Source organism: Schistocerca cancellata, chromosome 9 (genome assembly GCF_023864275.1).
Source record: "Schistocerca cancellata isolate TAMUIC-IGC-003103 chromosome 9, iqSchCanc2.1, whole genome shotgun sequence".
NCBI classification, from domain to species: Eukaryota; Metazoa; Arthropoda; class Insecta; order Orthoptera; family Acrididae; genus Schistocerca; species Schistocerca cancellata.
The window spans coordinates 522,311,079-522,335,186 of NC_064634.1; the positions used below are offsets into that span (position 1 = coordinate 522,311,079).

The following is a 24,108-nucleotide window of genomic DNA, read 5'->3' on the forward strand; positions in this document are numbered from 1 at the left end:
AGTTCCAAATTTGATTTGTAACCACGAATTTGTTCCTTAGTCGTCTCGTCTCGTCTCGTCTCGTCCCGCAGACGTTTGTCGTGCTTGCGCTGTCATATGGACCACGACCCGAGCGGCAGCGAGCGGCAGTCGAGCAAAGTCGGGACAAGTCGGGACGGGGACAGGGACAGGGATAGGAATGGTGCGAATGCACTGCAAACTACGCAGACACCTGGTGTGAGGCGAGGTGAGGCGAGGCGAGGAAGCCCACATCGCTACCAGTGGGCCCTCCAGCACGACACTGCCACACCCCGCACACGCCCTCCGCTGAACACCAGGGACAAGATTCGTCCTCCGCTAGTGTCGAAGGCTGCACGCACCCAGCGAATGACAGGGGGTGCAACGAGCAGCAGTGCGTCTCACACACGCGGCGGTGCGGCCGCCAATTCGGCCGTCACTCTGCTGGGACGCCGGGCGCGCCTCCCCGCGCCGTCCTCGAGGAACTGGCGGTTGCGGAAGGAAGCGCTTTCGTCAAATGCGGCCGAATACTAACATTTTGTGTGTTGGGAGAAAAGCCGAACGCGAATTCTGCCGTGCTCCTACATTAGATGAGCGCCAACGGCCATACCATGATGAATACACCGGTTCTCGTCCGATCACCGAAGTTAAGCATCATCGGGCCCAGCTAGTACTTGGATGGGTGACCGCCTGGGAAACCCTGGTGCTGTTGGCTCCCTCCCTGTTTTTTTTTGTTATGTCGCCAGCCCAATTTTCAAACTACCTTTCTGTTGTGACAAAGATGCTTCCTTAAGCCTTTTAAACTACTGTAATGGTACGAAAATGCAGTAATTAACTCAGTTTGAGGGAGAATGTGCTAACCAAGTTTGCGAAGAAGACTTTGAAAACGACAAAACAGTACGAATCGGCAGGTGATTTCTGAAATACGTCACCGCCTATTGTTGTGTAGGAGTGTAGAGTTCCAAATTTGATTTGTAACCACGAATTTAATCCTTAGTCGTCTCGTCTCGTCTCGTCTCGTCCCGCAGACGTTTGTCGTGCTTGCGCTGTCATATGGACCACGACCCGGACGGCAGCGAGCGGCAGTCGAGCAAAGTCGGGACAAGTCGGGACGGGGACAGGGACAGGGATAGGAATGGTGCGAATGCACTGCAAACTACGCAGACACCTGGTGTGAGACGAGGTGAGGCGAGGCGAGGCGAGGCGAGGCGAGGAAGCCCACATCGCTACCAGTGGGCCCTCCAGCACGACACTGCCACACCCCGCACAGGCCCTCCGCTGAACACCAGGGACAAGATGCGTCCTCCGCTAGTGTCGAAGGCTACACGCACCTAGCGAATGACAGGGGGTGCAACGAGCAGCAGTGCGTCTCACACACGCGGCGGTGCGCCCGCCAATCGGCCGTCACTCTGCTGGGACGCCGGGCGCGCCTCCCCGCGCCGTCCTCGAGGAACTGGCGGTTGCGGAAGGAAGCGCTTTCGTCAAATGCGGCCGAAAACTAACATTTTGTGTGTTGGGAGAAAAGCCGAACGCGAATTCTGCCGTGCTCCTACATTAGATGAGCGCCAACGGCCATACCATGATGAATACACCGGTTCTCGTCCGATCACCGAAGTTAAGCATCATCGGGCCCGGCTAGTACTCGGATGGGTGACCGCCTGGAAAACCCGGGTGCTGCTGGCTCCGTTCCTGTTTTTTTTTTTTGTTATGTCGCCAGCCCAATTTTCAAACTACCTTTCTGTTGTGAAAAAGATGCTTCTTTAAGCCTTTTAAACCACTGTAATTGTACGAAAATGCAGTAATTAACTCAGTTTGAGGGAGAATGTGCTAACCAAGTTTGCCAAGAAGACTTTGAAAACGACAAAACAGTACGAATCGGCAGGTGATTTCTGAAATACGTCACCGCCTATTGTTGTGTAGGAGTGTAGAGTTCCAAATTTGATTTGTAACCACGAATTTATTCCTTAGTCGTCTCGTCTCGTCTCGTCCCGCAGACGTTTGTCGTGCTTGCGCTGTCATATGGACCACGACCCGAGCGGCAGCGAGCGGCAGTCGAGCAAAGTCGGGACAAGTCGGGACGGGGACAGGGACAGGGATAGGAATGGTGCGAATGCACTGCAAACTACGCAGACACCTGGTGTGAGGCGAGGTGAGGCGAGGCGAGGAAGCCCACATCGCTACCAGTGGGCCCTCCAGCACGACACTGCCACACCCCGCACACGCCCTCCGCTGAACACCAGGGACAAGATTCGTCCTCCGCTAGTGTCGAAGGCTGCACGCACCCAGCGAATGACAGGGGGTGCAACGAGCAGCAGTGCGTCTCACACACGCGGCGGTGCGGCCGCCAATTCGGCCGTCACTCTGCTGGGACGCCGGGCGCGCCTCCCCGCGCCGTCCTCGAGGAACTGGCGGTTGCGGAAGGAAGCGCTTTCGTCAAATGCGGCCGAATACTAACATTTTGTGTGTTGGGAGAAAAGCCGAACGCGAATTCTGCCGTGCTCCTACATTAGATGAGCGCCAACGGCCATACTATGATGAATACACCGGTTCTCGTCCGATCACCGAAGTTAAGCATCATCGGGCCCAGCTAGTACTTGGATGGGTGACCGCCTGGGAAACCCTGGTGCTGTTGGCTCCCTCCCTGTTTTTTTTTGTTATGTCGCCAGCCCAATTTTCAAACTACCTTTCTGTTGTGACAAAGATGCTTCCTTAAGCCTTTTAAACTACTGTAATGGTACGAAAATGCAGTAATTAACTCAGTTTGAGGGAGAATGTGCTAACCAAGTTTGCGAAGAAGACTTTGAAAACGACAAAACAGTACGAATCGGCAGGTGATTTCTGAAATACGTCACCGCCTATTGTTGTGTAGGAGTGTAGAGTTCCAAATTTGATTTGTAACCACGAATTTAATCCTTAGTCGTCTCGTCTCGTCTCGTCTCGTCCCGCAGACGTTTGTCGTGCTTGCGCTGTCATATGGACCACGACCCGGACGGCAGCGAGCGGCAGTCGAGCAAAGTCGGGACAAGTCGGGACGGGGACAGGGACAGGGATAGGAATGGTGCGAATGCACTGCAAACTACGCAGACACCTGGTGTGAGACGAGGTGAGGCGAGGCGAGGCGAGGCGAGGCGAGGAAGCCCACATCGCTACCAGTGGGCCCTCCAGCACGACACTGCCACACCCCGCACAGGCCCTCCGCTGAACACCAGGGACAAGATGCGTCCTCCGCTAGTGTCGAAGGCTACACGCACCTAGCGAATGACAGGGGGTGCAACGAGCAGCAGTGCGTCTCACACACGCGGCGGTGCGCCCGCCAATCGGCCGTCACTCTGCTGGGACGCCGGGCGCGCCTCCCCGCGCCGTCCTCGAGGAACTGGCGGTTGCGGAAGGAAGCGCTTTCGTCAAATGCGGCCGAAAACTAACATTTTGTGTGTTGGGAGAAAAGCCGAACGCGAATTCTGCCGTGCTCCTACATTAGATGAGCGCCAACGGCCATACCATGATGAATACACCGGTTCTCGTCCGATCACCGAAGTTAAGCATCATCGGGCCCGGCTAGTACTCGGATGGGTGACCGCCTGGAAAACCCGGGTGCTGCTGGCTCCGTTCCTGTTTTTTTTTTTTGTTATGTCGCCAGCCCAATTTTCAAACTACCTTTCTGTTGTGAAAAAGATGCTTCTTTAAGCCTTTTAAACCACTGTAATTGTACGAAAATGCAGTAATTAACTCAGTTTGAGGGAGAATGTGCTAACCAAGTTTGCCAAGAAGACTTTGAAAACGACAAAACAGTACGAATCGGCAGGTGATTTCTGAAATACGTCACCGCCTATTGTTGTGTAGGAGTGTAGAGTTCCAAATTTGATTTGTAACCACGAATTTATTCCTTAGTCGTCTCGTCTCGTCTCGTCCCGCAGACGTTTGTCGTGCTTGCGCTGTCATATGGACCACGACCCGAGCGGCAGCGAGCGGCAGTCGAGCAAAGTCGGGACAAGTCGGGGCGGGGACAGGGACAGGGATAGGAATGGTGCGAATGCACTGCAAACTACGCAGACACCTGGTGTGAGGCGAGGCGAGGCGAGGCGAGGAAGCCCACATCGCTACCAGTGGGCCCTCCAGCACGACACTGCCACACCCCGCACAGGCCCTCCGCTGAACACCAGGGACAAGATTCGTCCTCCGCTAGTGTCGAAGGCTGCACGCACCCAGCGAATGACAGGGGGTGCAACGAGCAGCAGTGCGTCTCACACACGCGGCGGTGCGCCCGCCAATTCGGCCGTCACTCTGCTGGGACGCCGGGCGCGCCTCCCCGCGCCGTCCTCGAGGAACTGGCGGTTGCGGAAGGAAGCGCTTTCGTCAAATGCGGCCGAAAACTAACATTTTGTGTGTTGGGAGAAAAGCCGAACGCGAATTCTGCCGTGCTCCTACATTAGATGAGCGCCAACGGCAATACCATGATGAATACACCGGATCTCGTCCCATCACCGAAGTTAAGCATCATCGGGCCCGGCTAGTACCTGGATGGGTGACCGCCTGGGAAACCCGGTTGCTGCTGGCTCCCTTCCTGTTTTTTTTTAATTATGTCGCCAGCCCAATTTTCAAACTACCTTTCTGTTGTGACAAAGATGCTTCTTTAAGCCTTTTAAACTACTGTAATGGTACGAAAATGCAGTAATTAACTCAGTTTGAGGGAGAATGTGCTAACCAAGTTTGCCAAGAAGACTTTGAAAACGACAAAACAGTACGAATCGGCAGGTGATTTCTGAAATACGTCACCGCCTATTGTTGTGTAGGAGTGTAGAGTTCCAAATTTGATTTGTAACCACGAATTTGTTCCTTAGTCGTCTCGTCTCGTCTCGTCTCGTCCCGCAGACGTTTGTCGTGCTTGCGCTGTCATATGGACCACGACCCGAGCGGCAGCGAGCGGCAGTCGAGCAAAGTCGGGACAAGTCGGGACGGGGACAGGGACAGGGATAGGAATGGTGCGAATGCACTGCAAACTACGCAGACACCTGGTGTGAGGCGAGGTGAGGCGAGGCGAGGAAGCCCACATCGCTACCAGTGGGCCCTCCAGCACGACACTGCCACACCCCGCACACGCCCTCCGCTGAACACCAGGGACAAGATTCGTCCTCCGCTAGTGTCGAAGGCTGCACGCACCCAGCGAATGACAGGGGGTGCAACGAGCAGCAGTGCGTCTCACACACGCGGCGGTGCGGCCGCCAATTCGGCCGTCACTCTGCTGGGACGCCGGGCGCGCCTCCCCGCGCCGTCCTCGAGGAACTGGCGGTTGCGGAAGGAAGCGCTTTCGTCAAATGCGGCCGAATACTAACATTTTGTGTGTTGGGAGAAAAGCCGAACGCGAATTCTGCCGTGCTCCTACATTAGATGAGCGCCAACGGCCATACCATGATGAATACACCGGTTCTCGTCCGATCACCGAAGTTAAGCATCATCGGGCCCAGCTAGTACTTGGATGGGTGACCGCCTGGGAAACCCTGGTGCTGTTGGCTCCCTCCCTGTTTTTTTTTGTTATGTCGCCAGCCCAATTTTCAAACTACCTTTCTGTTGTGACAAAGATGCTTCCTTAAGCCTTTTAAACTACTGTAATGGTACGAAAATGCAGTAATTAACTCAGTTTGAGGGAGAATGTGCTAACCAAGTTTGCGAAGAAGACTTTGAAAACGACAAAACAGTACGAATCGGCAGGTGATTTCTGAAATACGTCACCGCCTATTGTTGTGTAGGAGTGTAGAGTTCCAAATTTGATTTGTAACCACGAATTTAATCCTTAGTCGTCTCGTCTCGTCTCGTCTCGTCCCGCAGACGTTTGTCGTGCTTGCGCTGTCATATGGACCACGACCCGGACGGCAGCGAGCGGCAGTCGAGCAAAGTCGGGACAAGTCGGGACGGGGACAGGGACAGGGATAGGAATGGTGCGAATGCACTGCAAACTACGCAGACACCTGGTGTGAGACGAGGTGAGGCGAGGCGAGGCGAGGCGAGGCGAGGAAGCCCACATCGCTACCAGTGGGCCCTCCAGCACGACACTGCCACACCCCGCACAGGCCCTCCGCTGAACACCAGGGACAAGATGCGTCCTCCGCTAGTGTCGAAGGCTACACGCACCTAGCGAATGACAGGGGGTGCAACGAGCAGCAGTGCGTCTCACACACGCGGCGGTGCGCCCGCCAATCGGCCGTCACTCTGCTGGGACGCCGGGCGCGCCTCCCCGCGCCGTCCTCGAGGAACTGGCGGTTGCGGAAGGAAGCGCTTTCGTCAAATGCGGCCGAAAACTAACATTTTGTGTGTTGGGAGAAAAGCCGAACGCGAATTCTGCCGTGCTCCTACATTAGATGAGCGCCAACGGCCATACCATGATGAATACACCGGTTCTCGTCCGATCACCGAAGTTAAGCATCATCGGGCCCGGCTAGTACTCGGATGGGTGACCGCCTGGAAAACCCGGGTGCTGCTGGCTCCGTTCCTGTTTTTTTTTTTTTGTTATGTCGCCAGCCCAATTTTCAAACTACCTTTCTGTTGTGAAAAAGATGCTTCTTTAAGCCTTTTAAACCACTGTAATTGTACGAAAATGCAGTAATTAACTCAGTTTGAGGGAGAATGTGCTAACCAAGTTTGCCAAGAAGACTTTGAAAACGACAAAACAGTACGAATCGGCAGGTGATTTCTGAAATACGTCACCGCCTATTGTTGTGTAGGAGTGTAGAGTTCCAAATTTGATTTGTAACCACGAATTTATTCCTTAGTCGTCTCGTCTCGTCTCGTCCCGCAGACGTTTGTCGTGCTTGCGCTGTCATATGGACCACGACCCGAGCGGCAGCGAGCGGCAGTCGAGCAAAGTCGGGACAAGTCGGGACGGGGACAGGGACAGGGATAGGAATGGTGCGAAAGCACTGCAAACTACGCAGACACCTGGTGTGAGGCGCGGCGAGGCGAGGCGAGGCGAGGCGAGGCGAGGAAGCCCACATCGCTACCAGTGGGCCCTCCAGCACGACACTGCCACACCCCGCACAGGCCCTCCGCTGAACACCAGGGACAAGATGCGTCCTCCGCTAGTGTCGAAGGCTGCACGCACCCAGCGAATGACAGGGGGTGCAACGAGCAGCAGTGCGTCTCACACACGCGGCGGTGCGCCCGCCAATTCGGCCGTCACTCTGCTGGGACGCCGGGCGCGCCTCCCCGCGCCGTCCTCGAGGAACTGGCGGTTGCGGTAGGAAGCGCTTTCGTCAAATGCGGCCGAAAACTAACATTTTGTGTGTTGGGAGAAAAGCCGAACGCGAATTCTGCCGTGCTCCTACATTAGATGAGCGCCAACGGCCATACCATGAAGAATACACCGGATCTCGTCCCATCACCGAAGTTAAGGATCATCGGGCCCGGCTAGTACCTGGATGGGTGACCGCCTGGGAAACCCGGGTGCTGCTGGCTCCCTTCATGTTTTTTTTTTTTTTGTTATGTCGCCAGCCCAATTTTCAAACTACCTTTCTGTTGTGACAAAGATGCTTCTTTAAGCCTTTTAAACTACTGTAATGGTACGAAAATGCAGTAATTAACTCAGTTTGAGGGAGAATGTGCTAACCAAGTTTGCCAAGAAGACTTTGAAAACGACAAAACAGTACGAATCGGCAGGTGATTTCTGAAATACGTCACCGCCTATTGTTGTGTAGGAGTGTAGAGTTCCAAATTTGATTTGTAACCACGAATTTATTCCTTAGTCGTCTCGTCTCGTCTCGTCTCGTTCCGCAGACGTTTGTTGTGCTTGCGCTGTCATATGGACCACGACCCGAGCGGCAGCGAGCGGCAGTCGAGCAAAGTCGGGACAAGTCGGGACGGGGACAGGGACAGGGATAGGAATGGTGCGAATGCACTGCAAACTACGCAGACACCTGGTGTGAGGCGAGGCGAGGCGAGGCGAGGCGAGGAAGCCCACATCGCTACCAGTGGGCCCTCCAGCACGACACTGCAACACACCGCACAGGCCCTCGGCTGAACACCAGGGACTAGATGCGTCCTCCGCTAGTGTCGAAGGCTGCACGCGCCCAGCGAATGACAGGGGGTGCAACGAGCAGCAGTGCGTCTCACACACGCGGCGGTGCGCCCGCCAATTCGGCCGTCACTCTGCTGGGACGCCGGGCGAGCCTCCCCGCGCCGTCCTCGAGGAACTGGCGGTTGCGGAAGGAAGCGCTTTTGTCAAATGCGGCCGAAAACTAACATTTTGTGTGTTGGGAGAAAAGCCGAACGCGAATTCTGCCGTGCTCCTACATTAGAAGAGCGCCAACGGCCATACCATGATGAATACACCGGTTCTCATCCGATCACCGAAGTTAAGCATCATCGGGCCCGGCTAGTACTTGGATGGGTGACCGCCTGGGAAACCCGGGTGCTGCTGGCTCCCTTCCTGTTTTTTTTTTTTTGTTATGTCGCCAGCCCAATTTTCAAACTACCTTTCTGTTGTGACAAAGATGCTTCTTTAAGCCTTTTAAACCACTGTAATTGTACGAAAATGCAGTAATTAACTCAGTTTGAGGGAGAATGTGCTAACCAAGTTTGCCAAGAAGACTTTGAAGACGACAAAACAGTACGAATCGGCAGGTGATTTCTGAAATACGTCACCGCCTATTGTTGTGTAGGAGTGTAGAGTTCCAAATTTGATTTGTAACCACGAATTTATTCCTTAGTCGTCTCGTCTCGTCTCGTCTCGTCTCGTCCCGCAGACGTTTGTCGTGCTTGCGCTGTCATATGGACTACGACACGAGCGGCAGCGAGCGGCAGTCGAGCAAAGTCGGGACAAGTCGGGACGGGGACAGGGACAGGGATAGGAATGGTGCGAATGCACTGCAAACTACGCAGACACCTGGTGTGAGGCGAGGCGTGGCGAGGCGAGGCGAGGCGAGGAAGCCCACATCGCTACCAGTGGGCCCTCCAGCACGACACTGCCACACCCCGCACAGGCCCTCCGCTGAACACCAGGACAAGATGCGTCCTCCGCTAGTGTCGAAGGCTGCACGCGCCCAGCGAATGACAGGGGGTGCAACGAGCAGCAGTGCGTCTCACACACGCGGCGGTGCGCCCGCCAATTCGGCCGTCACTCTGCTGGGACGCCGGGCGCGCCTCCCCGCGCCGTCCTCGAGGAACTGGCGGTTGCGGAAGGAAGCGCTTTCGTCAAATGCGGCCGAAAACTAACATTTTGTGTGTTGGGAGAAAAGCCGAACGCGAATTCTGCCGTGCTCCTACATTAGAAGAGCGCCAACGGCCATACCATGATGAATACACCGGTTCTCATCCGATCACCGAAGTTAAGCATCATCGGGCCCGGCTAGTACTTGGATGGGTGACCGCCTGGGAAACCCGGGTGCTGCTGGCTCCCTTCCTGTTTTTTTTTTTTTGTTATGTCGCCAGCCCAATTTTCAAACTACCTTTCTGTTGTGACAAAGATGCTTCTTTAAGCCTTTTAAACCACTGTAATTGTACGAAAATGCAGTAATTAACTCAGTTTGAGGGAGAATGTGCTAACCAAGTTTGCCAAGAAGACTTTGAAGACGACAAAACAGTACGAATCGGCAGGTGATTTCTGAAATACGTCACCGCCTATTGTTGTGTAGGAGTGTAGAGTTCCAAATTTGATTTGTAACCACGAATTTATTCCTTAGTCGTCTCGTCTCGTCTCGTCTCGTCTCGTCCCGCAGACGTTTGTCGTGCTTGCGCTGTCATATGGACTACGACACGAGCGGCAGCGAGCGGCAGTCGAGCAAAGTCGGGACAAGTCGGGACGGGGACAGGGACAGGGATAGGAATGGTGCGAATGCACTGCAAACTACGCAGACACCTGGTGTGAGGCGAGGCGTGGCGAGGCGAGGCGAGGCGAGGAAGCCCACATCGCTACCAGTGGGCCCTCCAGCACGACACTGCCACACCCCGCACAGGCCCTCCGCTGAACACCAGGACAAGATGCGTCCTCCGCTAGTGTCGAAGGCTGCACGCGCCCAGCGAATGACAGGGGGTGCAACGAGCAGCAGTGCGTCTCACACACGCGGCGGTGCGCCCGCCAATTCGGCCGTCACTCTGCTGGGACGCCGGGCGCGCCTCCCCGCGCCGTCCTCGAGGAACTGGCGGTTGCGGAAGGAAGCGCTTTCGTCAAATGCGGCCGAAAACTAACATTTTGTGTGTTGGGAGAAAAGCCGAACGCGAATTCTGCCGTGCTCCTACATTAGATGAGCGCCAACGGCCATACCATGATGAATACACCGGATCTCGTCCCATCACCGAAGTTAAGCATCATCGGGCCCGGCTAGTACCTGGATGGGTGACCGCCTGGGAAACCCGGGTGCTGCTGGCTCCCTTCCTGTTTTTTTTTTTGTTATGTCGCCAGCCCAATTTTCAAACTACCTTTCTGTTGTGACAAAGATGCTTCTTTAAGCCTTTTAAACTACTGTAATGGTACGAAAATGCAGTAATTAACTCAGTTTGAGGGAGAATGTGCTAACCAAGTTTGCCAAGAAGACTTTGAAAACGACAAAACAGTACGAATCGGCAGGTGATTTCTGAAATACGTCACCGCCTATTGTTGTGTAGGAGTGTAGAGTTCCAAATTTGATTTGTAACCACGAATTTGTTCCTTAGTCGTCTCGTCTCGTCTCGTCTCGTCCCGCAGACGTTTGTTGTGCTTGCGCTGTCATATGGACCACGACCCGAGCGGCAGCGAGCGGCAGTCGAGCAAAGTCGGGACAAGTCGGGACGGGGACAGGGACAGGGATAGGAATGGTGCGAATGCACTGCAAACTACGCAGACACCTGGTGTGAGGCGAGGCGAGGCGAGGCGAGGCGAGGAAGCCCACATCGCTACCAGTGGGCCCTCCAGCACGACACTGCAACACACCGCACAGGCCCTCGGCTGAACACCAGGGACTAGATGCGTCCTCCGCTAGTGTCGAAGGCTGCACGCACCCAGCGAATGACAGGGGCTGCAACGAGCAGCAGTGCGTCTCACACACGCGGCGGTGCGCAGCCAATTCGGCCGTCACTCTGCTGGGACGTCGGGCGAGCCTCCCCGCGCCGTCCTCGAGGAACTGGCGGTTGCGGAAGGAAGCGCTTTTGTCAAATGCGGCCGAAAACTAACATTTTGTGTGTTGGGAGAAAAGCCGAACGCGAATTCTGCCGTGCTCCTACATTAGATGAGCGCCAACGGCCATACCATGATGAATACACCGGTTCTCGTCCGATCACCGAAGTTAAGCATCATCGGGCCCGGCTAGTACTTGGATGGGTGACCGCCTGGGAAACCCGGGTGCTGCTGGCTCCCTTCCTGTTTTTTTTTTTGTTATGTCGCCAGCCCAATTTTCAAACTACCTTTCTGTTGTGAAAAAGATGCTTCTTTAAGCCTTTTAAACTACTGTAATGGTACGAAAATGCAGTAATTAACTCAGTTTGAGGGAGAATGTGCTAACCAAGTTTGCGAAGAAGACTTTGAAAACGACAAAACAGTACGAATCGGCAGGTGATTTCTGAAATACGTCACCGCCTATTGTTGTGTAGGAGTGTAGAGTTCCAAATTTGATTTGTAACCACGAATTTAATCCTTAGTCGTCTCGTCCCGTCTCGTCTCGTCCCGCAGACGTTTGTCGTGCTTGCGCTGTCATATGGACCACGACCCGAGCGGCAGCGAGCGGCAGTCGAGCAAAGTCGTGACAAGTCGGGACGGGGACAGGGACAGGGATAGGAATGGTGCGAATGCACTGCAAACTACGCAGACACCTGGTGTGAGGCGAGGTGAGGCGAGGCGAGGCGAGGCGAGGCGAGGAAGCCCACATCGCTACCAGTGGGCCCTCCAGCACGACACTGCCACACCCCGCACAGGCCCTCCGCTGAACACCAGGGACAAGATGCGTCCTCCGCTAGTGTCGAAGGCTGCACGCACCCAGCGAATGACAGGGGGTGCAACGAGCAGCAGTGCGTCTCACACACGCGGCGGTGCGCCCGCCAATCGGCCGTCACTCTGCTGGGACGCCGGGCGCGCCTCCCCGCGCCGTCCTCGAGGAACTGGCGGTTGCGGAAGGAAGCGCTTTCGTCAAATGCGGCCGAAAACTAACATTTTGTGTGTTGGGAGAAAAGCCGAACGCGAATTCTGCCGTGCTCCTACATTAGATGAGCGCCAACGGCCATACCATGATGAATACACCGGTTCTCGTCCGATCACCGAAGTTAAGCATCATCGGGCCCGGCTAGTACTTGGATGGGTGACCGCCTGGGAAACCCGGGTGCTGCTGGCTCCCTTCCTGTTTTTTTTTTGTTATGTCGCCAGCCCAATTTTCAAACTACCTTTCTATTGTGACAAAGATGCTTCCTTAAGCCTTTTAAACTACTGTAATGGTACGAAAATGCAGTAATTAACGCAGTTTGAGGGAGAATGTGCTAACCAAGTTTGCCAAGAAGACTTTGAAAACGACAAAATAGTACGAATCGGCAGGTGATTTCTGAAATACGTCACCGCCTATTGTTGTGTAGGAGTGTAGAGTTCCAAATTTGATTTTTAACCACGAATTTATTCCTTAGTCGTTTCGTCTCGTCTCGTCCCGCAGACGTTTGTCGTGCTTGCGCTGTCATATGGACCACGACCCGAGCGGCAGCGAGCGGCAGTCGAGCAAAGTCGGGACAAGTCGGGACGGGGACAGGGACAGGGATAGGAATGGTGCGAATGCACTGCAAACTACGCAGACACCTGGTGTGAGGCGAGGCGAGGCGAGGCGAGGCGAGGCGAGGCGAGGCGAGGCGAGGAAGCCCACATCGCCACCAGTGGGCCCTCCAGCACGACAGTGCCACACCCCGCACAGGCCCTCCGCTGAACACCAGGGACAAGATGCGTCCTCCGCTAGTGTCGAAAGCTGCACGCACCCAGCGAATGACAGGGGGTGCAACGAGCAGCAGTGCGTCTCACACACGCGGCGGTGCGCCCGCCAATTCGGCCGTCACTCTGCTGGGACGCCGGGCGCGCCTCCCCGCGCCGTCCTCGAGGAACTGGCGGTTGCGGAAGGAAGCGCTTTCGTCAAATGCGGCCGAAAACTAACATTTTGTGTGTTGGGAGAAAAGCCGAACGCGAATTCTGCCGAGCTCCTACATTAGATGAGCGCCAACGGCCATACCATGATGAATACACCGGTTCTCGTCCGATCACCGAAGTTAAGCATCATCGGGCCCGGCTAGTACTTGGATGGGTGACCGCCTGGGAAACCCGGGTGCTGTTGGCTCCCTTCCTGTTTTTTTTTTTTTTTGTTATGTCGCCAGCCCAATTTTCAAACTACCTTTCTGTTGTGACAAAGATGCTTCCTTAGGCCTTTTAAACTACTGTAATGGTACGAAAATGCAGTAATTAACTCAGTTTGAGGGAGAATGTGCTAACCAAGTTTGCCAAGAAGACTTTGAAAACGACAAAATAGTACGAATCGGCAGGTGATTTCTGAAATACGTCACCGCCTATTGTTGTGTAGGAGTGTAGAGTTCCAAATTTGATTTGTAACCACGAATTTATTCCTTAGTCGTCTCGTCTCGTCTCGTCTCGTCCCGCAGACGTTTGTCGTGCTTGCGCTGTCATATAGACCACGACCCGAGCGGCAGCGAGCGGCAGTCGAGCAAAGTCGGGACAAGTCGGGGCGGGGACAGGGGCAGGGATAGGAATGGTGCGAATGCACTGCAAACTACGCAGACACCTGGTGTGAGGCGAGGCGAGGCGAGGCGAGGAAGCCCACATCGCTACCAGTGGGCCCTCCAGCACGACACTGCCACACCCCGCACAGGCCCTCCGCTGAACACCAGGGACAAGATTCGTCCTCCGCTAGTGTCGAAGGCTGCACGCACCCAGCGAATGACAGGGGGTGCAACGAGCAGCAGTGCGTCTCACACACGCGGCGGTGCGCCCGCCAATTCGGCCGTCACTCTGCTGGGACGCCGGGCGCGCCTCCCCGCGCCGTCCTCGAGGAAATGGCGGTTGCGGAAGGAAGCGCTTTCGTCAAATGCGGCCGAAAACTAACATTTTGTGTGTTGGGAGAAAAGCCGAACGCGAATTCTGCCGTGCTCCTACATTAGATGAGCGCCAACGGCCATACCATGATGAATACACCGGATCTCGTCCCATCACCGAAGTTAAGCATCATCGGGCCCGGCTAGAACCTGGATGGGTGACCGCCTGGGAAACCCCGTTGCTGCTGGCTCCCTTCCTGTTTTTTTTTAATTATGTCGCCAGCCCAATTTTCAAACTACCTTTCTGTTGTGACAAAGATGCTTCTTTAAGCCTTTTAAACTACTGTAATGGTACGAAAATGCAGTAATTAACTCAGTTTGAGGGAGAATGTGCTAACCAAGTTTGCGAAGAAGACTTTGAAAACGACAAAACAGTACGAATCGGCAGGTGATTTCTGAAATACGTCACCGCCTATTGTTGTGTAGGAGTGTAGAGTTCCAAATTTGATTTGTAACCACGAATTTAATCCTTAGTCGTCTCGTCTCGTCTCGTCTCGTCCCGCAGACGTTTGTCGTGCTTGCGCTGTCATATGGACCACGACCCGGACGGCAGCGAGCGGCAGTCGAGCAAAGTCGGGACAAGTCGGGACGGGGACAGGGACAGGGATAGGAATGGTGCGAATGCACTGCAAACTACGCAGACAACTGGTGTGAGACGAGGTGAGGCGAGGCGAGGCGAGGCGAGGCGAGGAAGCCCACATCGCTACCAGTGGGCCCTCCAGCACGACACAGCCACACCCCGCACAGGCCCTCCGCTGAACACCAGGGACAAGATGCGTCCTCCGCTAGTGTCGAAGGCTGCACGCACCTAGCGAATGACAGGGGGTGCAACGAGCAGCAGTGCGTCTCACACACGCGGCGGTGCGCCCGCCAATCGGCCGTCACTCTGCTGGGACGCCGGGCGCGCCTCCCCGCGCCGTCCTCGAGGAACTGGCGGTTGCGGAAGGAAGTGCTTTCGTCAAATGCGGCCGAAAACTAACATTTTGTGTGTTGGGAGAAAAGCCGAACGCGAATTCTGCCGTGCTCCTACATTAGATGAGCGCCAACGGCCATACCATAATGAATACACCGGTTCTCGTCCGATCACCGAAGTTAAGCATCATCGGGCCCGGCTAGTACTCGGATGGGTGACCGCCTGGGAAACCCGGGTGCTGCTGGCTCCGTTCCTGTTTTTTTTTTTTGTTATGTCGCCAGCCCAATTTTCAAACTACCTTTCTGTTGTGAAAAAGATGCTTCTTTAAGCCTTTTAAACCACTGTAATTGTACGAAAATGCAGTAATTAACTCAGTTTGAGGGAGAATGTGCTAACCAAGTTTGCCAAGAAGACTTTGAAAACGACAAAACAGTACGAATCGGCAGGTGATTTCTGAAATACGTCACCGCCTATTGTTGTGTAGGAGTGTAGAGTTCCAAATTTGATTTGTAACCACGAATTTATTCCTTAGTCGTCTCGTCTCGTCTCGTCCCGCAGACGTTTGTCGTGCTTGCGCTGTCATATGGACCACGACCCGAGCGGCAGCGAGCGGCAGTCGAGCAAAGTCGGGACAAGTCGGGACGGGGACAGGGACAGGGATAGGAATGGTGCGAATGCACTGCAAACTACGCAGACACCTGGTGTGAGGCGCGGCGAGGCGAGGCGAGGCGAGGCGAGGCGAGGAAGCCCACATCGCTACCAGTGGGCCCTCCAGCACGACACTGCCACACCCCGCACAGGCCCTCCGCTGAACACCAGGGACAAGATGCGTCCTCCGCTAGTGTCGAAGGCTGCACGCACCCAGCGAATGACAGGGGGTGCAACGAGCAGCAGTGCGTCTCACACACGCGGCGGTGCGCCCGCCAATTCGGCCGTCACTCTGCTGGGACGCCGGGCGCGCCTCCCCGCGCCGTCCTCGAGGAACTGGCGGTTGCGGAAGGAAGCGCTTTCGTCAAATGCGGCCGAAAACTAACATTTTGTGTGTTGGGAGAAAAGCCGAACGCGAATTCTGCCGTGCTCCTACATTAGATGAGCGCCAACGGCCATACCATGAAGAATACAACGGATCTCGTCCCATCACCGAAGTTAAGCATCATCGGGCCCGGCTAGTACCTGGATGGGTGACCGCCTGGGAAACCCGGGTGCTGCTGGCTCCCTTCCTGTTTTTTTTTTTTTGTTATGTCGCCAGCCCAATTTTCAAACTACCTTTCTGTTGTGACAAAGATGCTTCTTTAAGCCTTTTAAACTACTGTAATGGTACGAAAATGCAGTAATTAACTCAGTTTGAGGGAGAATGTGCTAACCAAGTTTGCCAAGAAGACTTTGAAAACGACAAAACAGTACGAATCGGCAGGTGATTTCTGAAATACGTCACCGCCTATTGTTGTGTAGGAGTGTAGAGTTCCAAATTTGATTTGTAACCACGAATTTATTCCTTAGTCGTCTCGTCTCGTCTCGTCTCGTTCCGCAGACGTTTGTTGTGCTTGCGCTGTCATATGGACCACGACCCGAGCGGCAGCGAGCGGCAGTCGAGCAAAGTCGGGACAAGTCGGGACGGGGACAGGGACAGGGATAGGAATGGTGCGAATGCACTGCAAACTACGCAGACACCTGGTGTGAGGCGAGGCGAGGCGAGGCGAGGCGAGGAAGCCCACATCGCTACCAGTGGGCCCTCCAGCACGACACTGCAACACACCGCACAGGCCCTCGGCTGAACACCAGGGACTAGATGCGTCCTCCGCTAGTGTCGAAGGCTGCACGCGCCCAGCGAATGACAGGGGGTGCAACGAGCAGCAGTGCGTCTCACACACGCGGCGGTGCGCCCGCCAATTCGGCCGTCACTCTGCTGGGACGCCGGGCGCGCCTCCCCGCGCCGTCCTCGAGGAACTGGCGGTTGCGGAAGGAAGCGCTTTCGTCAAATGCGGCCGAAAACTAACATTTTGTGTGTTGGGAGAAAAGCCGAACGCGAATTCTGCCGTGCTCCTACATTAGATGAGCGCCAACGGCCATACCATGATGAATACACCGGATCTCGTCCCATCACCGAAGTTAAGCATCATCGGGCCCGGCTAGTACCTGGATGGGTGACCGCCTGGGAAACCCGGGTGCTGCTGGCTCCCTTCCGGTTTTTTTTTTTGTTATGTCGCCAGCCCAATTTTCAAACTACCTTTCTGTTGTGACAAAGATGCTTCTTTAAGCCTTTTAAACCACTGTAATTGTACGAAAATGCAGTAATTAACTCAGTTTGAGGGAGAATGTGCTAACCAAGTTTGCCAAGAAGACTTTGAAGACGACAAAACAGTACGAATCGGCAGGTGATTTCTGAAATACGTCACCGCCTATTGTTGTGTAGGAGTGTAGAGTTCCAAATTTGATTTGTAACCACGAATTTATTCCTTAGTCGTCTCGTCTCGTCTCGTCTCGTCTCGTCCCGCAGACGTTTGTCGTGCTTGCGCTGTCATATGGACTACGACACGAGCGGCAGCGAGCGGCACTCTAGCAAAGTCGGGACAAGTCGGGACGGGGACAGGGACAGGGATAGGAATGGTGCGAATGCACTGCAAACTACGCAGACACCTGGTGTGAGGCGAGGCGTGGCGAGGCGAGGCGAGGCGAGGAAGCCCACATCGCTACCAGTGGGCCCTCCAGCACGACACTGACACACCCCGCACAGGCCCTCCGCTGAACACCAGGACAAGATGCGTCCTCCGCTTGTGTCGAAGGCTGCACGCGCCCAGCGAATGACAGGGGGTGCAACGAGCAGCAGTGCGTCTCACACACGCGGCGGTGCGCCCGCCAATTCGGCCGTCACTCTGCTGGGACGCCGGGCGCGCCTCCCCGCGCCGTCCTCGAGGAACTGGCGGTTGCGGAAGGAAGCGCTTTCGTCAAATGCGGCCGAAAACTAACATTTTGTGTGTTGGGAGAAAAGCCGAACGCGAATTCTGCCGTGCTTCTACATTAGATGAGCGCCAACGGCCATACCATGATGAATACACCGGATCTCGTCCCATCACCGAAGTTAAGCATCATCGGGCCCGGCTAGTACCTGGATGGGTGACCGCCTGGGAAACCCGGGTGCTGCTGGCTCCCTTCCTGTTTTTTTTTTTGTTATGTCGCCAGCCCAATTTTCAAACTACCTTTCTGTTGTGACAAAGATGGTTCTTTAAGCCTTTTAAACTACTGTAATGGTACGAAAATGCAGTAATTAACTCAGTTTGAGGGAGAATGTGCTAACCAAGTTTGCCAAGAAGACTTTGAAAACGACAAAACAGTACGAATCGGCAGGTGATTTCTGAAATACGTCACCGCCTATTGTTGTGTAGGAGTGTAGAGTTCCAAATTTGATTTGTAACCACGAATTTGTTCCTTAGTCGTCTCGTCTCGTCTCGTCTCGTCCCGCAGACGTTTGTTGTGCTTGCGCTGTCATATGGACCACGACCCGAGCGGCAGCGAGCGGCAGTCGAGCAAAGTCGGGACAAGTCGGGACGGGGACAGGGACAGGGATAGGAATGGTGCGAATGCACTGCAAACTACGCAGACACCTGGTGTCAGGCGAGGCGAGGCGAGGCGAGGCGAGGAAGCCCACATCGCTACCAGTGGGCCCTCCAGCACGACACTGCCACACCCCGCACAGGCCCTCCGCTGAACACCAGGGACAAGATTCGTCCTCCGCTAGTGTCGAAGGCTGCACGCACCCAGCGAATGACAGGGGGTGCAACGAGCAGCAGTGCGTCTCACACACGCGGCGGTGCGCCCGCCCTTTCGGCCGTCACTCTGCTGGGACGCCGGGCGCGCCTCCCCGCGCCGTCCTCGAGGAACTGGCGGTTGCGGAAGGAAGCGCTTTCGTCAAATGCGGCCGAAAACTAACATTTTGTGTGTTGGGAGAAAAGCCGAACGCGAATTCTGCCGTGCTCCTACATTAGATGAGCGCCAACGGCCATACCATGATGAATACACCGGATCTCGTCCCATCACCGAAGTTAAGCATCATCGGGCCCGGCTAGTACCTGGATGGGTGACCGCCTGGGAAACCCGGGTGCTGCTGGCTCCCTTCCTGTTTTTTTTTTTTTGTTATGTCGCCAGCCCAATTTTCAAACTACCTTTCTGTTGTGACAAAGATGCTTCTTTAAGCCTTTTAAACCACTGTAATTGTACGAAAATGCAGTAATTAACTCAGTTTGAGGGAGAATGTGCTAACCAAGTTTGCCAAGAAGACTTTGAAAACGACAAAACAGTACGAATCGGCAGGTGATTTCTGAAATACGTCACCGCCTATTGTTGTGTAGGAGTGTAGAGTTCCAAATTTGATTTGTCACCACGAATTTGTTCCTTAGTCGTCTCGTCTCGTCTCGTCTCGTCCCGCAGACGTTTGTCGTGCTTGCGCTGTCATATGGACCACGACCCGAGCGGCAGCGAGCGGCAGTCGAGCAAAGTCGGGACAAGTCGGGACGGGGACAGGGACAGGGATAGGAATGGTGCGAATGCACTGCAAACTACGCAGACACCTGGTGTGAGGCGAGACGAGGCGAGGCGTGGCGAGGCGAGGAAGCCCACATCGCTACCAGTGGGCCCTCCAGCACGACACTGCCACACCCCGCACAGGCCCTCCGCTGAACACCAGGGACAAGATGCGTCCTCCGCTAGTGTCGAAGGCTGCACGCACCCAGCGAATGACAGGGGGTGCAACGAGCAGCAGTGCGTCTCACACACGCGGCGGTGCGCCCGCCAATCGGCCGTCACTCTGCTGGGACGCCGGGCGCGCCTCCCCGCGCCGTCCTCGAGGAACTGGCGGTTGCGGAAGGAAGCGCTTTCGTCAAATGCGGCCGAAAACTAACATTTTGTGTGTTGGGAGAAAAGCCGAACGCGAATTCTGCCCTGCTCCTACATTAGATGAGCGCCAACGGCCATACCATGATGAATACACCGGTTCTCGTCCGATCACCGAAGTTAAGCATCATCGGGCCCGGCTAGTACTTGGATGGGTGACCGCCTGGGAAACCTGGGTGCTGCTGGCTCCCTTCCTGTTTTTTTTTTGTTATGTCGCCAGCCCAATTTTCAAACTACCTTTCTGTTGTGACAAAGATGCTTCCTTAAGCCTTTTAAACTACTGTAATGGTACGAAAATGCAGTAATTAACTCAGTTTGAGGGAGAATGTGCTAACCAAGTTTGCCAAGAAGACTTTGAAAACGACAAAATAGTACGAATCGGCAGGTGATTTCTGAAATACGTCACCGCCTATTGTTGTGTAGGAGTGTAGAGTTCCAAATTTGATTTGTAACCACGAATTTATTCCTTAGTCGTCTCGTCTCGTCTCGTCCCGCAGACGTTTGTCGTGCTTGCGCTGTCATATGGACCACGACCCGAGCGGCAGCGAGCGGCAGTCGAGCAAAGTCGGGACAAGTCGGGGCGGGGACAGGGACAGGGATAGGAATGGTGCGAATGCACTGCAAACTACGCAGACACCTGGTGTGAGGCGAGGCGAGGCGAGGCGAGGCGAGGAAGCCCACATCGCTACCAGTGGGCCCTCCAGCACGACACTGCCACACCCCGCACAGGCCCTCCGCTGAACACCAGGGACAAGATGCGTCCTCCGCTAGTGTCGAAGGCTGCACGCGCCCAGCGAATGACAGGGGGTGCAACGAGCAGCAGTGCGTCTCACACACGCGGCGGTGCGCCCGCCAATTCGGCCGTCACTCTGCTGGGACGCCGGGCGCGCCTCCCCGCGCCGTCCTCGAGGAACTGGCGGTTGCGGAAGGAAGCGCTTTCGTCAAATGCGGCCGAAAACTAACATTTTGTGTGTTGGGAGAAAAGCCGAACGCGAATTCTGCCGTGCTCCTACATTAGATGAGCGCCAACGGCCATACCATGATGAATACACTGGTTCTCGTCCGATCACCGAAGTTAAGCATCATCGGGCCCGGCTAGTACTTGGATGGGTGACCGCCTGGGAAACCCGGGTGCTGTTGGCTCCCTTCCTGTTTTTTTTTTTTTTTTGTTATGTCGCCATCCCAAATTTCAAACTACCTTTCTGTTGTGACAAAGATGCTTCCTTAAGCCTTTTAAACTACTGTAATGGTACGAAAATGCAGTAATTAACTCAGTTTGAGGGAGAATGTGCTAACCAAGTTTGCCAAAAAGACTTTGAAAACGACAAAACAGTACGAATCGGCAGGTGATTTCTGAAATACGTCACCGCCTATTGTTGTGTAGGAGTGTAGAGTTCCAAATTTGATTTGTAACCACGAATTTATTCCTTAGTCGTCTCGTCTCGTCTCGTCTCGTCCCGCAGACGTTTGTCGTGCTTGCGCTGTCATATGGACCACGACCCGAGCGGCAGCGAGCGGCAGTCGAGCAAAGTCGGGACAAGTCGGGGCGGGGACAGGGACAGGGATAGGAATGGTGCGAATGCACTGCAAACTACGCAGACACCTGGTGTGAGGCGAGGCGAGGCGAGGCGAGGAAGCCCACATCGCTACCAGTGGGCCCTCCAGCACGACACTGCCACACCCCGCACAGGCCCTCCGCTGAACACCAGGGACAAGATTCGTCCTCCGCTAGTGTCGAAGGCTGCACGCACCCAGCGAATGACAGGGGGTGCAACGAGCAGCAGTGCGTCTCACACACGCGGCGGTGCGCCCGCCAATTCGGCCGTCACTCTGCTGGGACGCCGGGCGCGCCTCCCCGCGCCGTCCTCGAGGAACTGGCGGTTGCGGAAGGAAGCGCTTTCGTCAAATGCGGCCGAAAACTAACATTTTGTGTGTTGGGAGAAAAGCCGAACGCGAATTCTGCCGTGCTCCTACATTAGATGAGCGCCAACGGCCATACCATGATGAATACACCGGTTCTCGTCCCATCACCGAAGTTAAGCATCATCGGGCCCGGCTAGTACCTGGATGGGTGACCGCCTGGGAAACCCGGGTGCTGCTGGCTCCCTTCCTGTTTTTTTTTTTGTTATGTCGCCAGCCCAATTTTCAAACTACCTTTCTGTTGTGACAAAGATGCTTCTTTAAGCCTTTTAAACCACTGTAATTGTACGAAAATGCAGTAATTAACTCAGTTTGAGGGAGAATGTGCTAACCAAGTTTGCCAAGAAGACTTTGAAAACGACAAAACAGTACGAATCGGCAGGTGATTTCTGAAATACGTCACCGCCTATTGTTGTGTAGGAGTGTAGAGTTCCAAATTTGATTTGTAACCACGAATTTAATCCTTAGTCGTCTCGTCTCGTCTCGTCTCGTCCCGCAGACGTTTGTCGTGCTTGCGCTGTCATATGGACCACGACCCGAGCGGCAGCGAGCGGTAGTCGAGCAAAGTCGGGACAAGTCGGGACGGGGACAGGGACAGGGATAGGAATGGTGCGAATGCACTGCAAACTACGCAGACACCTGGTGTGAGGCGAGGTGAGGCGAGGCGAGGCGAGGCGAGGCGAGGAAGCCCACATCGCTACCAGTGGGCCCTCCAGCACGACACTGCCACACCCCGCACAGGCCCTCCGCTGAACACCAGGGACAAGATGCGTCCTCCGCTAGTGTCGAAGGCTGCACGCACCCAGCGAATGACAGGGGGTGCAACGAGCAGCAGTGCGTCTCACACACGCGGCGGTGCGCCCGCCAATCGGCCGTCACTCTGCTGGGACGCCGGGCGCGCCTCCCCGCGCCGTCCTCGAGGAACTGGCGGTTGCGGAAGGAAGCGCTTTCGTCAAATGCGGCCGAAAACTAACATTTTGTGTGTTGGGAGAAAAGCCGAACGCGAATTCTGCCGTGCTCCTACATTAGATGAGCGCCAACGGCCATACCATGATGAATACACCGGTTCTCGTCCGATCACCGAAGTTAAGCATCATCGGGCCCGGCTAGTACTTGGATGGGTGACCGCCTGGGAAACCCGGGTGCTGCTGGCTCCCTTCCTGTTTTTTTTTTGTTATGTCGCCAGCCCAATTTTCAAACTACCTTTCTGTTGTGACAAAGATGCTTCCTTAAGCCTTTTAAACTACTGTAATGGTACGAAAATGCAGTAATTAACTCAGTTTGAGGGAGAATGTGCTCACCAAGTTTGCCAAGAAGACTTTGAAAACGACAAAATAGTACGAATCGGCAGGTGATTTCTGAAATACGTCACCGCCTATTGTTGTGTAGGAGTGTAGAGTTCCAAATTTGATTTGTAACCACGAATTTATTCCTTAGTCGTCTCGTCTCGTCCCGCAGACGTTTGTCGTGCTTGCGCTGTCATATGGACCACGACCCGAGCGGCAGCGAGCGGCAGTCGAGCAAAGTCGGGACAAGTCGGGGCGGGGACAGGGACAGGGATAGGAATGGTGCGAATGCACTGCAAACTACGCAGACACCTGGTGTGAGGCGAGGCGAGGCGAGGCGAGGAAGCCCACATCGCTACCAGTGGGCCCTCCAGCACGACACTGCCACACCCCGCACAGGCCCTCCGCTGAACACCAGGGACAAGATTCGTCCTCCGCTAGTGTCGAAGGCTGCACGCACCCAGCGAATGACAGGGGGTGCAACGAGCAGCAGTGCGTCTCACACACGCGGCGGTGCGCCCGCCAATTCGGCCGTCACTCTGCTGGGACGCCGGGCGCGCCTCCCCGCGCCGTCCTCGAGGAACTGGCGGTTGCGGAAGGAAGCGCTTTCGTCAAATGCGGCCGAAAACTAACATTTTGTGTGTTGGGAGAAAAGCCGAACGCGAATTCTGCCGTGCTCCTACATTAGATGTGCGCCAACGGCCATACCATGATGAATACACCGGATCTCGTCCCATCACCGAAGTTAAGCATCATCGGGCCCGGCTAGTACCTGGATGGGTGACCGCCTGGGAAACCCGGGTGCTGCTGGCTCCCTTCCTGTTTTTTTTTTTTGTTATGTCGCCAGCCCAATTTTCAAACTACCTTTCTGTTGTGACAAAGATGCTTCTTTAAGCCTTTTAAACTACTGTAATGGTACGAAAATGCAGTAATTAACTCAGTTTGAGGGAGAATGTGCTAACCAAGTTTGCCAAGAAGACTTTGAAAACGACAAAACAGTACGAATCGGCAGGTGATTTCTGAAATACGTCACCGCCTATTGTTGTGTAGGAGTGTAGAGTTCCAAATTTGATTTGT

The 24,108-nt window shown here is 54.9% G+C and overlaps 21 non-coding genes and 4 pseudogenes across 21 annotated transcripts; all 25 read left to right on the forward strand.

Annotated features, from left to right (window-relative positions):
• The first annotated feature begins 593 nt into the window (after window positions 1-593).
• LOC126101686 (5S ribosomal RNA) lies at window positions 594-712 on the forward strand. The gene has a single exon (XR_007522412.1). It is a non-coding gene; the product is annotated as a 5S ribosomal RNA (ribosomal RNA).
• An 849-nt stretch (window positions 713-1,561) lies between these two features.
• On the forward strand, window positions 1,562-1,680 carry LOC126102000 (5S ribosomal RNA). Its single transcript, XR_007522700.1, has one exon. It is a non-coding gene; the product is annotated as a 5S ribosomal RNA (ribosomal RNA).
• An 833-nt stretch (window positions 1,681-2,513) lies between these two features.
• LOC126101890 (5S ribosomal RNA) lies at window positions 2,514-2,632 on the forward strand. Its single transcript, XR_007522599.1, has one exon. It is a non-coding gene; the product is annotated as a 5S ribosomal RNA (ribosomal RNA).
• Window positions 2,633-3,481: 849 nt separating this feature from the next.
• Window positions 3,482-3,600, forward strand: LOC126102001 (5S ribosomal RNA). Its single transcript, XR_007522701.1, has one exon. It is a non-coding gene; the product is annotated as a 5S ribosomal RNA (ribosomal RNA).
• Window positions 3,601-4,433: 833 nt separating this feature from the next.
• Window positions 4,434-4,552, forward strand: LOC126102129 (5S ribosomal RNA; annotated as a pseudogene).
• An 836-nt stretch (window positions 4,553-5,388) lies between these two features.
• Window positions 5,389-5,507, forward strand: LOC126101687 (5S ribosomal RNA). Its single transcript, XR_007522413.1, has one exon. It is a non-coding gene; the product is annotated as a 5S ribosomal RNA (ribosomal RNA).
• An 849-nt stretch (window positions 5,508-6,356) lies between these two features.
• LOC126102002 (5S ribosomal RNA) lies at window positions 6,357-6,475 on the forward strand. Its single transcript, XR_007522702.1, has one exon. It is a non-coding gene; the product is annotated as a 5S ribosomal RNA (ribosomal RNA).
• Window positions 6,476-7,324: 849 nt separating this feature from the next.
• On the forward strand, window positions 7,325-7,443 carry LOC126102137 (5S ribosomal RNA; annotated as a pseudogene).
• An 845-nt stretch (window positions 7,444-8,288) lies between these two features.
• On the forward strand, window positions 8,289-8,407 carry LOC126102980 (5S ribosomal RNA). The gene has a single exon (XR_007523230.1). It is a non-coding gene; the product is annotated as a 5S ribosomal RNA (ribosomal RNA).
• Window positions 8,408-9,260: 853 nt separating this feature from the next.
• LOC126102981 (5S ribosomal RNA) lies at window positions 9,261-9,379 on the forward strand. Its single transcript, XR_007523231.1, has one exon. It is a non-coding gene; the product is annotated as a 5S ribosomal RNA (ribosomal RNA).
• An 853-nt stretch (window positions 9,380-10,232) lies between these two features.
• On the forward strand, window positions 10,233-10,351 carry LOC126102111 (5S ribosomal RNA). Its single transcript, XR_007522800.1, has one exon. It is a non-coding gene; the product is annotated as a 5S ribosomal RNA (ribosomal RNA).
• An 841-nt stretch (window positions 10,352-11,192) lies between these two features.
• LOC126101718 (5S ribosomal RNA) lies at window positions 11,193-11,311 on the forward strand. Its single transcript, XR_007522442.1, has one exon. It is a non-coding gene; the product is annotated as a 5S ribosomal RNA (ribosomal RNA).
• An 851-nt stretch (window positions 11,312-12,162) lies between these two features.
• On the forward strand, window positions 12,163-12,281 carry LOC126101719 (5S ribosomal RNA). The gene has a single exon (XR_007522443.1). It is a non-coding gene; the product is annotated as a 5S ribosomal RNA (ribosomal RNA).
• An 856-nt stretch (window positions 12,282-13,137) lies between these two features.
• Window positions 13,138-13,256, forward strand: LOC126102784 (5S ribosomal RNA). Its single transcript, XR_007523057.1, has one exon. It is a non-coding gene; the product is annotated as a 5S ribosomal RNA (ribosomal RNA).
• Window positions 13,257-14,097: 841 nt separating this feature from the next.
• On the forward strand, window positions 14,098-14,216 carry LOC126102149 (5S ribosomal RNA; annotated as a pseudogene).
• Window positions 14,217-15,066: 850 nt separating this feature from the next.
• Window positions 15,067-15,185, forward strand: LOC126101990 (5S ribosomal RNA). The gene has a single exon (XR_007522691.1). It is a non-coding gene; the product is annotated as a 5S ribosomal RNA (ribosomal RNA).
• An 848-nt stretch (window positions 15,186-16,033) lies between these two features.
• Window positions 16,034-16,152, forward strand: LOC126102135 (5S ribosomal RNA; annotated as a pseudogene).
• An 844-nt stretch (window positions 16,153-16,996) lies between these two features.
• On the forward strand, window positions 16,997-17,115 carry LOC126102112 (5S ribosomal RNA). The gene has a single exon (XR_007522801.1). It is a non-coding gene; the product is annotated as a 5S ribosomal RNA (ribosomal RNA).
• Window positions 17,116-17,966: 851 nt separating this feature from the next.
• Window positions 17,967-18,085, forward strand: LOC126102113 (5S ribosomal RNA). Its single transcript, XR_007522802.1, has one exon. It is a non-coding gene; the product is annotated as a 5S ribosomal RNA (ribosomal RNA).
• Window positions 18,086-18,927: 842 nt separating this feature from the next.
• Window positions 18,928-19,046, forward strand: LOC126102114 (5S ribosomal RNA). Its single transcript, XR_007522803.1, has one exon. It is a non-coding gene; the product is annotated as a 5S ribosomal RNA (ribosomal RNA).
• Window positions 19,047-19,894: 848 nt separating this feature from the next.
• LOC126101891 (5S ribosomal RNA) lies at window positions 19,895-20,013 on the forward strand. The gene has a single exon (XR_007522600.1). It is a non-coding gene; the product is annotated as a 5S ribosomal RNA (ribosomal RNA).
• Window positions 20,014-20,849: 836 nt separating this feature from the next.
• LOC126102966 (5S ribosomal RNA) lies at window positions 20,850-20,968 on the forward strand. Its single transcript, XR_007523217.1, has one exon. It is a non-coding gene; the product is annotated as a 5S ribosomal RNA (ribosomal RNA).
• An 842-nt stretch (window positions 20,969-21,810) lies between these two features.
• Window positions 21,811-21,929, forward strand: LOC126102072 (5S ribosomal RNA). The gene has a single exon (XR_007522766.1). It is a non-coding gene; the product is annotated as a 5S ribosomal RNA (ribosomal RNA).
• An 851-nt stretch (window positions 21,930-22,780) lies between these two features.
• Window positions 22,781-22,899, forward strand: LOC126101720 (5S ribosomal RNA). Its single transcript, XR_007522444.1, has one exon. It is a non-coding gene; the product is annotated as a 5S ribosomal RNA (ribosomal RNA).
• Window positions 22,900-23,725: 826 nt separating this feature from the next.
• Window positions 23,726-23,844, forward strand: LOC126102115 (5S ribosomal RNA). The gene has a single exon (XR_007522804.1). It is a non-coding gene; the product is annotated as a 5S ribosomal RNA (ribosomal RNA).
• Window positions 23,845-24,108: the final 264 nt, after the last annotated feature.